Genomic DNA, 11,265 nt, shown 5'->3' with positions numbered 1-11,265 from the left:
CCAGTCATAATCTTGAGGATCCTGTGTCTCTCTGCATAATAGCATTAGTAAAGTAAAAAGTAAAAGTCTGCTGAACCTTGGTTTCTGGAGGGCTAAATCCTCCCCCGCTGCTGAATTGCAACTTTTAAGAGAGAGTGATTGCCCAAACCAACGCCCATTCTTTGTAGCTGCACTAATAGCTCAGCTCAATCTAGTCAGTGGCTGACTCAGGATATGATTCATAAAGCTTTAATAAAAATGAATGTAAACAAGGCTCCAGGGCCTGATGGCATACATCCCCGGGTTCTAAGAGAGGTTAGTTCAGTTTTAGACCAGCCCCTATTTCTGATTTTCTCAGATTCATTTTCATCTGGTATGGTGCCTATGGATTGGAGAAAAGCTGATGTTATTCCAATATTTAAAAAGGGATTACGATCTCAGCCTGGCAATTATAGGCCAGTGAGCTGGACATCTGTGGTGGGCAAATTATTTGAAGGCTTGTTAAGGGATCACATTCAAAAATTTGTCCTAGTCAATGGCATTATGAGCAGCAATCAGCATGGCTTTATGAAGGATAAATCATGTCAGAATAATTTGATTGCTTTTTATGATGAGGTAAGTAAGATGCTGGACAGTGGGGGGCAGTAGATGTGATCTAATTGGATTTTGCCAAAGCATTTGATACTGTGCCCCACAAACGACTGCTTTCTAAACTAAGGTCTGGTGGGCTTAATGAAGTCGTTTCCACACAGATAGGAAACTGGCTACAGGATCGGGTACAGAGGGTGGTTGTTAATGGTACATTCTCTACTTGGAGTAAGGTTCTTAGTGGGGTCCACCAGGGCTCGGTATTAGGTCCACTTTTATTTAACTTGTTCACTAATGACTTAGGGGAGGGTGTTGTAAGTAATGTATAAGTTTTTGCAGATGACACAAAATTATCCAGCCCAATTAATTCCATCCAGGATGTGGCATCCTTGCAACACGATCTTGACAAACTGGCAATCTGGGCAGCTAAGTGGCAAATGAGATTCAATGTTGATAAATGTAAAGTCATGCACCTGGGATGTAAAAATATCCAAGCCACTTATACCCTTAATGGGACTGCACTAGGCAAATCCATTATGGAAAAGGACCTTGGCGTCCTTGTAGAATGATAAACTTGGCTGTAGCAAGCAATGCCAGTCAGCAGCATCAAGGGCAAATAAGGTCTTGAGCTGTATTAAAAGGGTGTGGGGGATCGCTCTTTAGGTAGTAGCAGCAGCAGCAGCAATTCCTTTCACACAGATAGTACAGTACACAGGTTTCCAGCTGATCTCACGTGTGTATTTATTTAACACAGCAGCTTAAACACCAACATAACAGTTCATACCCTATGGGAAGGCAGTAAACAAAAATAATCCAGCTGTGCTGATAAATGAAAATGTCCTTTTCCCAAAGGTCCCACAGTCTCCCACTTGGGCAATATAAATCCAGCAAACAAAATTAACTTAACTCACAGTCCTTTGGAGATTCCTTGTGCTTTTCTCCTGGAAGCAGCCGCTCCCCAAACACTTAAGGCAGTAGCTGGTAGCCAGTCCTTGCTACCAGATAACTTGTCTCTTTCTGGAAACTTGTGCCCAGCAATAAAAGCCCTTATGCTTTAAACACAGGTAACATGCAGTTACTATGAAAACTTATTTCACAGCCCTCCAGTAGCTCTCCTTTTTCTCTCTCTCTCTCTCTCTCTCTCTCCAGGGCAGAGAGCAGCCTTAATTGAGCCCCCACCTTTTTACTCCAGGTGAGGCTAATCACCATCCTGCTACTCAGAGCCTCATTTTCACATCCCTCTGCACTGCTTCATAGAGGATTCTGGGAGGGATATACTTTCCATCTATGATTTTCCCAACCATGCTACAAGGGGCATAGAGTCACGGGAGGAGGGGGTCATTCTTCCACTGTATAGAGCACTTGTAAGGCCCCATCTAGAATATGCCGTACAGTTTTGGTCTCCATCACTCAAACAGAACATTATTGTATTAGAGAGGGTAGAGAGAAGGGCAACTAAGCTGGTAAAAGGTATTGAAAATCTTAGCTATGAGGAAAGACTGGCCAAATTGGGGATGTTCACGCTGGAGAAGAGGCGCTTAAGAGGTGATGTGATAACTATGTATAAATATATAAGGGGATCATATAATAATCTCTCTAATGCTTTATTTACCAGTAGGTCTTTCCAGCTGACACATGGTCACCCATTCCTATTAGAAGAAAAGAGGTTCCGCCTAAATATTCGAAAGGGTTTTTTTTACAGTGAGAGCTGTGAAGATGTGGAATTCTCTCCCTGAATCAGTTGTACAGGCTGATACATTAGATAGCTTTAAGAAGGGGTTGGAGGCTTTTTAGCAAGTGAGGGAATACAGGGTTATGGGAGATAGCTCATAGTCCAAGTTGATCCAGGGATCAGTCCGATTGCCATTTTCGAGTCAGGAAGGAATTTTTTCCCCCTCTGAGGCAAATTGGAGAGGCTTCAGATGGTTTTTTTTTGCCTTCCTCTGGATCAACTGGCAGTTAGGCAGAGATAAAAAAAAAAAAAAGGTTGAACTTGATGGACGTGTGTCTTTTTCAACCTTACTTACTATGTTACTATGCCCTTTAGTAATTCTGCCCCTTTGTATTTTGCAGAATCCAACCTAAGAGCTCAACAGTGCACAGTACAGAACATACTTTCTTTATTCTGCTTTTTTCCTGATAAGCATGATTCATATTGAATGCTTTACATAGCTTCATATCATAGATTCCCATCTGTGTTTGCAGCTATTTTTTTTTTACTTTTGAATTACAAAAAGATCTTTTACTTGCTCGATATTGTTTGCAGCCCGTTATCTGACTCCAGGGCAAGAGAAGGAGCAAATGACTCTCCCTGGAATTTTACAATGCTTTTAACCTTTGTCAGAAGCACTCTCTCACACTGTCTCTTATCTTTCTGATTCATAGAAATGTGCCATAATGGCTTTGGAAACTATTAACTAGTATCTCTTCTGGCAACAGCTTTAAAGGTTTGCTGTGAGCGCCAGGGGCTTTTCATTTCAGTCAAGGCATCTTTTATTTAATAATATTAAGAAATTAACAAATATATGTTGTTGTTTTTTTTTCATTTTAATTAGTAAAAATAATTCATAAATAATAATAATACCAATACTTCATCAGCCTTACATTTAGTAAGCAGGTCACTGAAAATGACGACTCATTAAAAACATTATTGAAGTCAGTGATGTCTCTTATTTTCTAAATGCAGTTGGTCGCCAAATGTGCAGATCTCTTCCTGATATGCCCACCATGTGGGTGATATCGGATCACTATGATGGGGATTCAGGACGTCAGGGTGAGGACCACAGCAAGGAGCCAATACAGTCATCACACAACCGGATTTTCAAACTGGCTTTGACATCTGCCATATATATGCAGGCCAAATATGGGTCTGGTAGGCCAATAAGCTTCCATCTCTGTTGCCAGCTTTTATCGACCCATGCATGGTCAGCTTAAGGGCAGAGACACACGGTCAGATTTAGGGAGATTAGTCGCCCGGCAACAAATCTCCTTTTCTTCGGGGCGATTTATCTCCCTGAACTGCCTTCCCACCGGCTAGAATGTAAATCCCTGGCGGGATGGCACTCAGAGGCTTCATTTTCCGAAGTCGCCCAAAGTTGCCTTATGAGTAAACTTCGGGCGACTTCTGAAAACGAAGCGCTCCAAGTGCCATCCTGCCGACAATTTACATTCTAGCCGGCAGGAAGGCAGGGAAAGGCAGTTTGGGGAGATTAGTTGGCCCAAAGAAGAGGAGATTTGTTTCCGGGCGACTAATCTTCCCGAATCTGACTGTGTGTTTCTGCCCTAAGATCTAGTGAATTAAATGTAGTGAATAAGGCCCCTGTCACACAAAGCATTTTGCCAATTTGGCCAGCTTTTAACATGTGCCGTATTGTATTTGGCTCAAATGCAACCTACCTGTCTCTGCACACATGGGCAGATTTTCAGGTGTTCTGGCCAAATTCCATCTGTGGGCACAGTAATTGTGGGCTAGCTGGTTTCCTACTGGTGCCTTCCAATAAAATTAATCTTTATAACTAGTGTATTTGGGTAACATGCTGGAATCAGCTGTAGTATGCTCCAAGGAAATCAGATACGATTATGAGCCTCACATCTCTTTGATGGAGTTGTAAACTCAAAAGTAAATGTTTGCCTACAGTATTGCAGATATTATGTGGATCTAAAGTTGTTTGTAAATTCTTCTATTTGTTTTTAATTTTTAAAGGATGTCAGCTGTTTTTCAACCAGCACTACTTTATTAGATGTATTTTTATCAGCTGGCGTCTTTTATATTGTTTTAATGGTCAGAGCCAGCAGTGCAGAAATACTGCTGTCAAATGCAATCGCATTGACCAAAAACCACTAAAAATGTTAAGCTTATGTGGTACTACATACATGGGGTCATTTATGACCTCCAAGTGCAAAAAAATGGGCACACTCCTTCAGATTGCAGAGACCAATGAATACAACACTGCCTGTGTTTTATAGTTAAGAGTTTTGGAGTTGCAGAGAGCTCAGGAGACGATAAGGACAAGTCTGGCCCCTGCCCCATCATGCTGTGGTCTGTTTTTTTCTAATTATCTGGCATAAGGTGCATATTGCAGCTGGCTTTTGCACTTCCTCCCCAGTCATTAAAAATCACCCCCAAATGTAATATATTAGTAATTCAGAAAGATGATTAGACTCCATTTTAACATAATTAAGACCAAAAAAACTAAAAAGAATCACTTATTTGTAGTTTTACATACTTGAATTCTGATTTTTAAACATTAAACAGTCCTGCATTTCTTGTGACTTCTACCTGGTAAAAAATGAGAAATGCTCTGCCTATGCCAGAACCCAGCATTATTGAGTATTGTCTGCCTGGCACTGGCAAGTGTAATGGACAATCCATCCAAGTTGTCTCTGAAAACACTGCAGCAACCAAAACAGTGCATCACAGAACTATGGCATCACAAAAACATATGGGTTGTGCATGTTGTGTGGCAGGTTCAGTCCAGAGTTTAATATCTGTGTACCCTGCAAGGCATTGCAGGATATCTATAGCAAGTCAAGAGCAGACCTGAACCTTCTGCATTGCACACTGACACACTTACAACCTACTGTGTGCTGGGCTGGATATGACATTTTACACAGTACTACAACAGATTAACAGAATACACTCTTCCATTAATCTGGGCAGGTTCAGAAAGTCCAGGGGGAAATTTATAATGCAGCTTGCACATTGCTACTGGCGGTGCTGTGTACTTCTATAACTATGATTAACACTACATTCCCTCCTTGGTGTACAAGTCTACTCTATTTAATATGATCTCAAAATCTAATTCCAGATATAGAAGTGGATCATTTACATACCATCATGATATTCATGCAGAACTGCTATTACCAAGTAATGAAAATCACTTTTCTGTTCCTCTCACTGAGGCTCTTAAGCTGCTGGTCAATCAGAAAACCCTTGAAAACCCTAGTACCTACTGTCTGTACTTGAATTCTTAGAATTTGTCTACACAGAAATGTACCTTAGGAGTAGTAGAAAAACAAAAAAAAAGAGAGACAATGTGTATTCTCTAATACTATATTAGGAGGTAAATGGGTGATGTACTGAAGAATAGCTTTATCCATAATACCATAATGTGCTTCAAAATTTTTCCAATGGTTGATTATAAATGTAAATTAAAGTTCCAGTCCCAGGTGGACTGAATTTTCTAAGAAGTTTGGGGGAAATAATACAGGAGAGGACATTATTCAGCTATGAGAGACTAAAGTGAGAATTATTTAAATTTTAAGATGGAAATCTGATTTAGGAGCTTCTCTTCCACTTCTCTAATCACTGGGAATATGATGACACTTAAACCTCTGATTAAAGTGGTCTGGCAATGTATCACAATGCCACAGCAATAACAGGGTCAGTATACAGGAGCCCCATTTTTTGTTGCTGTGTGCATTAGAATGCCTACTGTATTCAATGACATTGTGTCTATTGATTCTGCACATAATTTAGCAATTTCTCCACGAAGGATGCTGTTTAGTATACCCTGTATCTATCTGCAAGTTACTGAAATGTGATATGTTTCTCTGTTCTCCAATATTTTTTATCTGGAGCAAAGACGTTCCTGCTGTTCTTTACATTTACTTTAAACTCTGAATGTAAGCTTCCAAAAATCATGTACACCATATTGCCTGTTTTCTCCAGTCCAGTGTTTCTCACACACAGCATTTTAAACAACAAAGGCTTACACTTTTTCACTTCTTTATAATTGTTGATTCTATGTGATGAAAACTACTAAACAGAATACAAAAAAATCACATCATCCCTAGCAAAAACTTGCATTATTGTAAAGCACTAAGGACTCTCTTTTCTGCTTTTTCTGTTGGTAGAACAAATGCCAGAGGGGCTGCTGTAGATGGCAGGGCCTGTGGAAGGCCCTCTTTGGGCCTTTGTAAAATTGAAATGCTGTGGCCTATTTTTTATCTGACTGTTGACCTGAGCATGAGTGCATTCAACAGGACTTGTGTGAAACATACTTTTGCATATAATTTGTAAATTATTGATGAGCCTCTGTATAAATAAACCCCTTTCTTTCCCCCAGCTACAGGTTGTTACCTTTTTAAATAAAGAGCATCATATTATATAAAGGCTTATCAGTGGCGTGCTGGTTTGTTTGACTTTGCTCTTTGGGATTAGGAATGTGGCCTTCATTTTATTTTCAAAGTTTGCCGTATTTAGAGCAATAAAAAAACAGATATTTCATAGTTTACCAATAGGCAAAAAGTATGTTCAGCACAATCCCTCTTCATTAAACCAATGTTCAAAAGGTGGCTATACTGTCACTTTAATAGAGTCTGCAGAGAAGCATGTCATGCAGGGTCGGATTGGACCGGAAAAAAAAAACAGGTGGGTCCTGGCCCTCATGGGCCCCCGCCAGCCCAGATCTGCTCCCTAGTCTGCACCATAAAGACCTGCTTCATATCATTGGTGAACAGGGGTGATCCTGGCCCCTCCGCCGCCTGAGGCAGCAGCAGTTGCTGCCCCCCCTCCCCTGGAAATTCGCTCTTAAAGTACCAGGAGCAGCATTTTTGCTGCCCCTGGTACCTATTGGGGCGCTGCCGCCTGAGGCGACAGCCTCAACTTGCCTCATTGGCGAAGCACCCCTGTTGGTGAATGCACCCGGAGTGTCTTTTGTGCATGCACACGTGTTGCCATGTTAGTTGGGAAGGGGCCCCCGAGGACTGCCAGGAGGGCCCTTGTTTTGCAGCCCCGGTGGACCCCCAAGGATCCAGTCTGACCCTGATGTCATGTGAGCTGACACCAATGGATCTGCAATCGACTTGGGTCTGGACAATGTCGTTAGGGTCTTTGAGAACTAAAAAATCTGTGCTTTGGTCTAAGTGCAGAGCTAGAGATTTGCCAGTTTGTTGTTGGGATCCCAGTCAGTTTCATTGTATTGCTTATGGGGGATAATAAATCCTCTTTAAATATGTCTGCTTGATCCTGTTTCCTTTCTGATGTTTTTTTTTTACAATTATTAATGCATCTACACCACACTGCCACCCACTCCTTTTCCACACATATTAAGCCTGTGTATAAACACAATTGTTTGGTTAAGTAACCATATTCAAGTCATATTATGATTTAAATTGCTTTTAAAAAGGCTGATTGGCAGTGCAATATAAAATAATATGTTCCATTTATTTTTAGATTGTTTTTATTCCCAAGAGATATGGTTTGATGAAAATTAAATAAGCAGTTAGCCACTAAGTTTCTAAGTTGCTAAATTGCAATTTGTAATACAGTTTTCTTTCTTTTTCAGCCAGGCTACTTAAAATGCCAGTTGCAGATGTAGCAATGTTCCTTTGTGTTTATGTGAAGACACAAGATGCAAGAGGTTATCCAGGGGCCAATTTATATAAAATACACACTGAATATCATTAAAAACTACAAATTTACCAAAAGCAAAGATACAGAATTCCTTGAAGTTCATTGTATTGATTGCCATGCAGGAATGTTTTTGCTAAAATAATCTTTTCATGCAATGATTTTACTTTTGGCAACGATTATTTTCCATGTATAATAATAGGTTTATTTATTACCCAGAACAGTTTATACTTTTTCCCCGTCAAGAAACAGCCCCACCAAATTAAATTTTTTTATTCATGGACATGAACAAGAGGACAAACAATACATTAAATAAATGGAAATATACAGAAATGAATGGCCTTATTTGTCAGAATTGGAATTTGTGTAATGTTATAGTTTTTTTTCTACTTCGAATAAACTATAATCTTTTAAATCTGCATGTTTGCTTATTTAAGGCGGTTATTTATTAAAGTCTGAATGCTAAAAACTCGAAAAATCTATTTTTTTTTTTTTTTTTTACTATAAAATACAATCTGATTCAGAATTTTTGTATGCCAAATCTGAAAAATTCTGATTTTTCCCACACAATAATCCGAAAAAGTCACAGGTTCCATGCGACAATCCGAAAAAGTCACGTTTTTTGTGGATTTTTTTGTTTTCGTTTTGTCCGTTTTTTAATGATAAATTGGGTAAATTGGGTAAATTGTGTATTCTAGTTTGTTCAGTTTTTTTAATCAATCAAAAAAATTAGGATTTTAGAAAATAAGTACATAAGTGTAAAGTTTACATTTTGAAGGACCAGTTAAATCAAACATATAAACATACAAGCACCCTCTATGCCTTTGTATTAACAGATGTACCATATTCCACTTTGCTTTTGTACATAATTTAGCAAAAATACTAATTCTCCATGTTGTTCTTGCATTTGCCGTTTCATTATCACGTATATATACAGTAGGCATGATGTTGACACTTGTTTTGAAAAAAACATTATGTGCTATAATGTTTTTCCTGCAAAATCTGCAAAATGTAAAGTTACATTTTATCACCAGATGTTTTATTTTTCCACCACCGTTAGCAAATTGAAAAAAAAATTGCTAATCATGGTAAATAAATGTTCATTTCTTTCTTTTTCTATTCTTTTCTTGGCTTAGCTGTGAAAACCCCTGGAAAGCAGGTCAAATGTTACTGGTAAATGTATGAAGTTTATAGTTATTATTGTCAAGTACCAATTTTCTTCTTTGCAAAACAAATAATCTTCAGTGAAAAATGAACAATCCATTTTTGCAATGGCCTATATACTTTCAGGTGGTGTATTCTGTGATGGCAAAAACAGACATCTTCCAAAAGTTTTATTAAAGGAGAACTAAAACTTAACTAAAGAAGTAGGGCAGAAATGTTGTACATTATGTTTTGGCTTCTGTACCAGCCCCAGGCAACCGCAGCCTTTTAGCAGGGAAGATCTGAGCCTCCAAAGATGCCAGAGTAGCTCCCCATCTTCTTTTCTGCTGATTCACTGCACATGCTCTGTGCTGCTGTCACTGACTGGGCTTAGGGACCAACTCACAATATACTGAATATATAACTGTCCCATTATGCGGCTTATTAGTAAACACGTCACATGATTGGTTAACCAGAAACCAGCACAATTGCCATCAGAATTTAATAATCGGCCCTGTAGTATCAGCTTATTGGACAGGCAAACCTAATTTTTGCTTGATAAATCGCTACAACCCCTAAACTTAGCTTTTCAACAGATGCTCAGAGCCCACTAAGCATGTGTGTTTTACAGAAACTCCTAATAAAATGCAAGATGGACAACGTAGAAGGCCTGGATCACTACTGTTATATAGGTGCTGAACCATTAGGCTGGTTGAATCATTTCAGCATATAAAATACAGTATTTCTAGTAGTGATGGGTGAATTTCCCGTGAAATTCACAAAACGGCGAAAAATTAGCAAAACGCGACGATTCTGACGCCCATTAAAGTCAATGGGCGCCTAGAATTGTCACTGGCGTCGGAATTGTCACTGGCGTCGGAATTGTCACCAGCGTCAGAATTGTCTTGGGCGTCAAAAATATTTTGACGTCAGCGAATTTTCTCCACAATTTCGCAAAATTTTTCGCGGATTCGCGCCTGGCGAATAAATTCGCCCATCACTAATTTCTAGTAATGTTAATTTTTAAGGTTTAGTACTCCTTTACATTTTCTGTGCACCTTCTATTGCTGCCTCAGATTCACAAAACATATATTCTTTATGTTAAAACAATTTTGACTGAAATTTGGCATACAATTATTAGTATCTGGCATTCTACCTTTTTGTTTACATTTTTACGTATGGCTATAACTTACTTATATCTATAGCCTTGCTTAAATCATGCCAAATGGTTCTCTATGTGTATATTAAAAAAAAAATTGCATTTCGTATGAGATACTCAACAGAGAATGATTTCCCTGTCTAGATCTGGAAGCTATGGTGTTCTAAAAGGAAAATACAATCCATTCAAGGGGTCCAACTCGCATGTTCGAGCTCACTTTCCACAGGAAGGCTGTCCTGTGGAAAGTATTTAATTATAGTTGAGTGTTAGGAAGGTCTCTCAGAGCAGGGCACAGAACAGAAAGGTTACCTGTCTGTGTTAGGAACTCCCAGATGAGCTAGGGGTGCTGCCTGTCACTGCAATAAGCAGAGGGAGACATAACCAGGTGACAAGGTGAGTCTAAAGTGATTGAGGAAAGCCTGAAAGAACAGAGGCGGGGGCCTTCAACACCACCTGCCTGCTACATACAATGCTGTTCACACATCTTTCCCCTGGTGGTTTCAGATAGGGATGCACCGAATCCAGGATTCGGTTCGGGATTCGCCCTTTTTCAGCAGGATTCGGATTCGGCTGAATCCTTCTGCCCGGTTGAAATTAATCAGATTCCTAATTTGCATATGAAAATTAGGGGCGGGAGGGAAATCACGTCACTTTTTGTCACAAAACAAGTAAGTAATTTTGTATCCCCTTCCCACCCCTAATTTGCATATGCAAATTAGGATTCGGTTTGGTATTTGGCCAAATCTTTTGCGCAGGATTAGGGGGTTCAGCCTAATCCAAAATAGTGGATTCCGTGCATCCCTAGTTTCAGAACACACATCCATTCATGCAACGCTCACAAGTAACACCTGTTTCTAGGAGTTGTACGATACCTTGGTAATTCTATCACGGTAACCCCACAGAATCACACATTGTGATTGGATTAGTGGAAGAGTTCATATGACGAGAATTTCCCATTCCAGTCAGTTTAACTAAAGAAGCTACTCGGATGAGTAGTGAAACGTCTGCAATGATAAGTGATGAGTGAATTTGACACATTTCG

This window comes from Xenopus laevis, chromosome 4S, assembly GCF_017654675.1.
Source record: "Xenopus laevis strain J_2021 chromosome 4S, Xenopus_laevis_v10.1, whole genome shotgun sequence".
NCBI lineage: Eukaryota > Metazoa > Chordata > Amphibia > Anura > Pipidae > Xenopus > Xenopus laevis.
The sequence above is the reverse complement of the archived record's forward strand: the minus strand, read 5'-3'. Positions refer to the sequence as shown.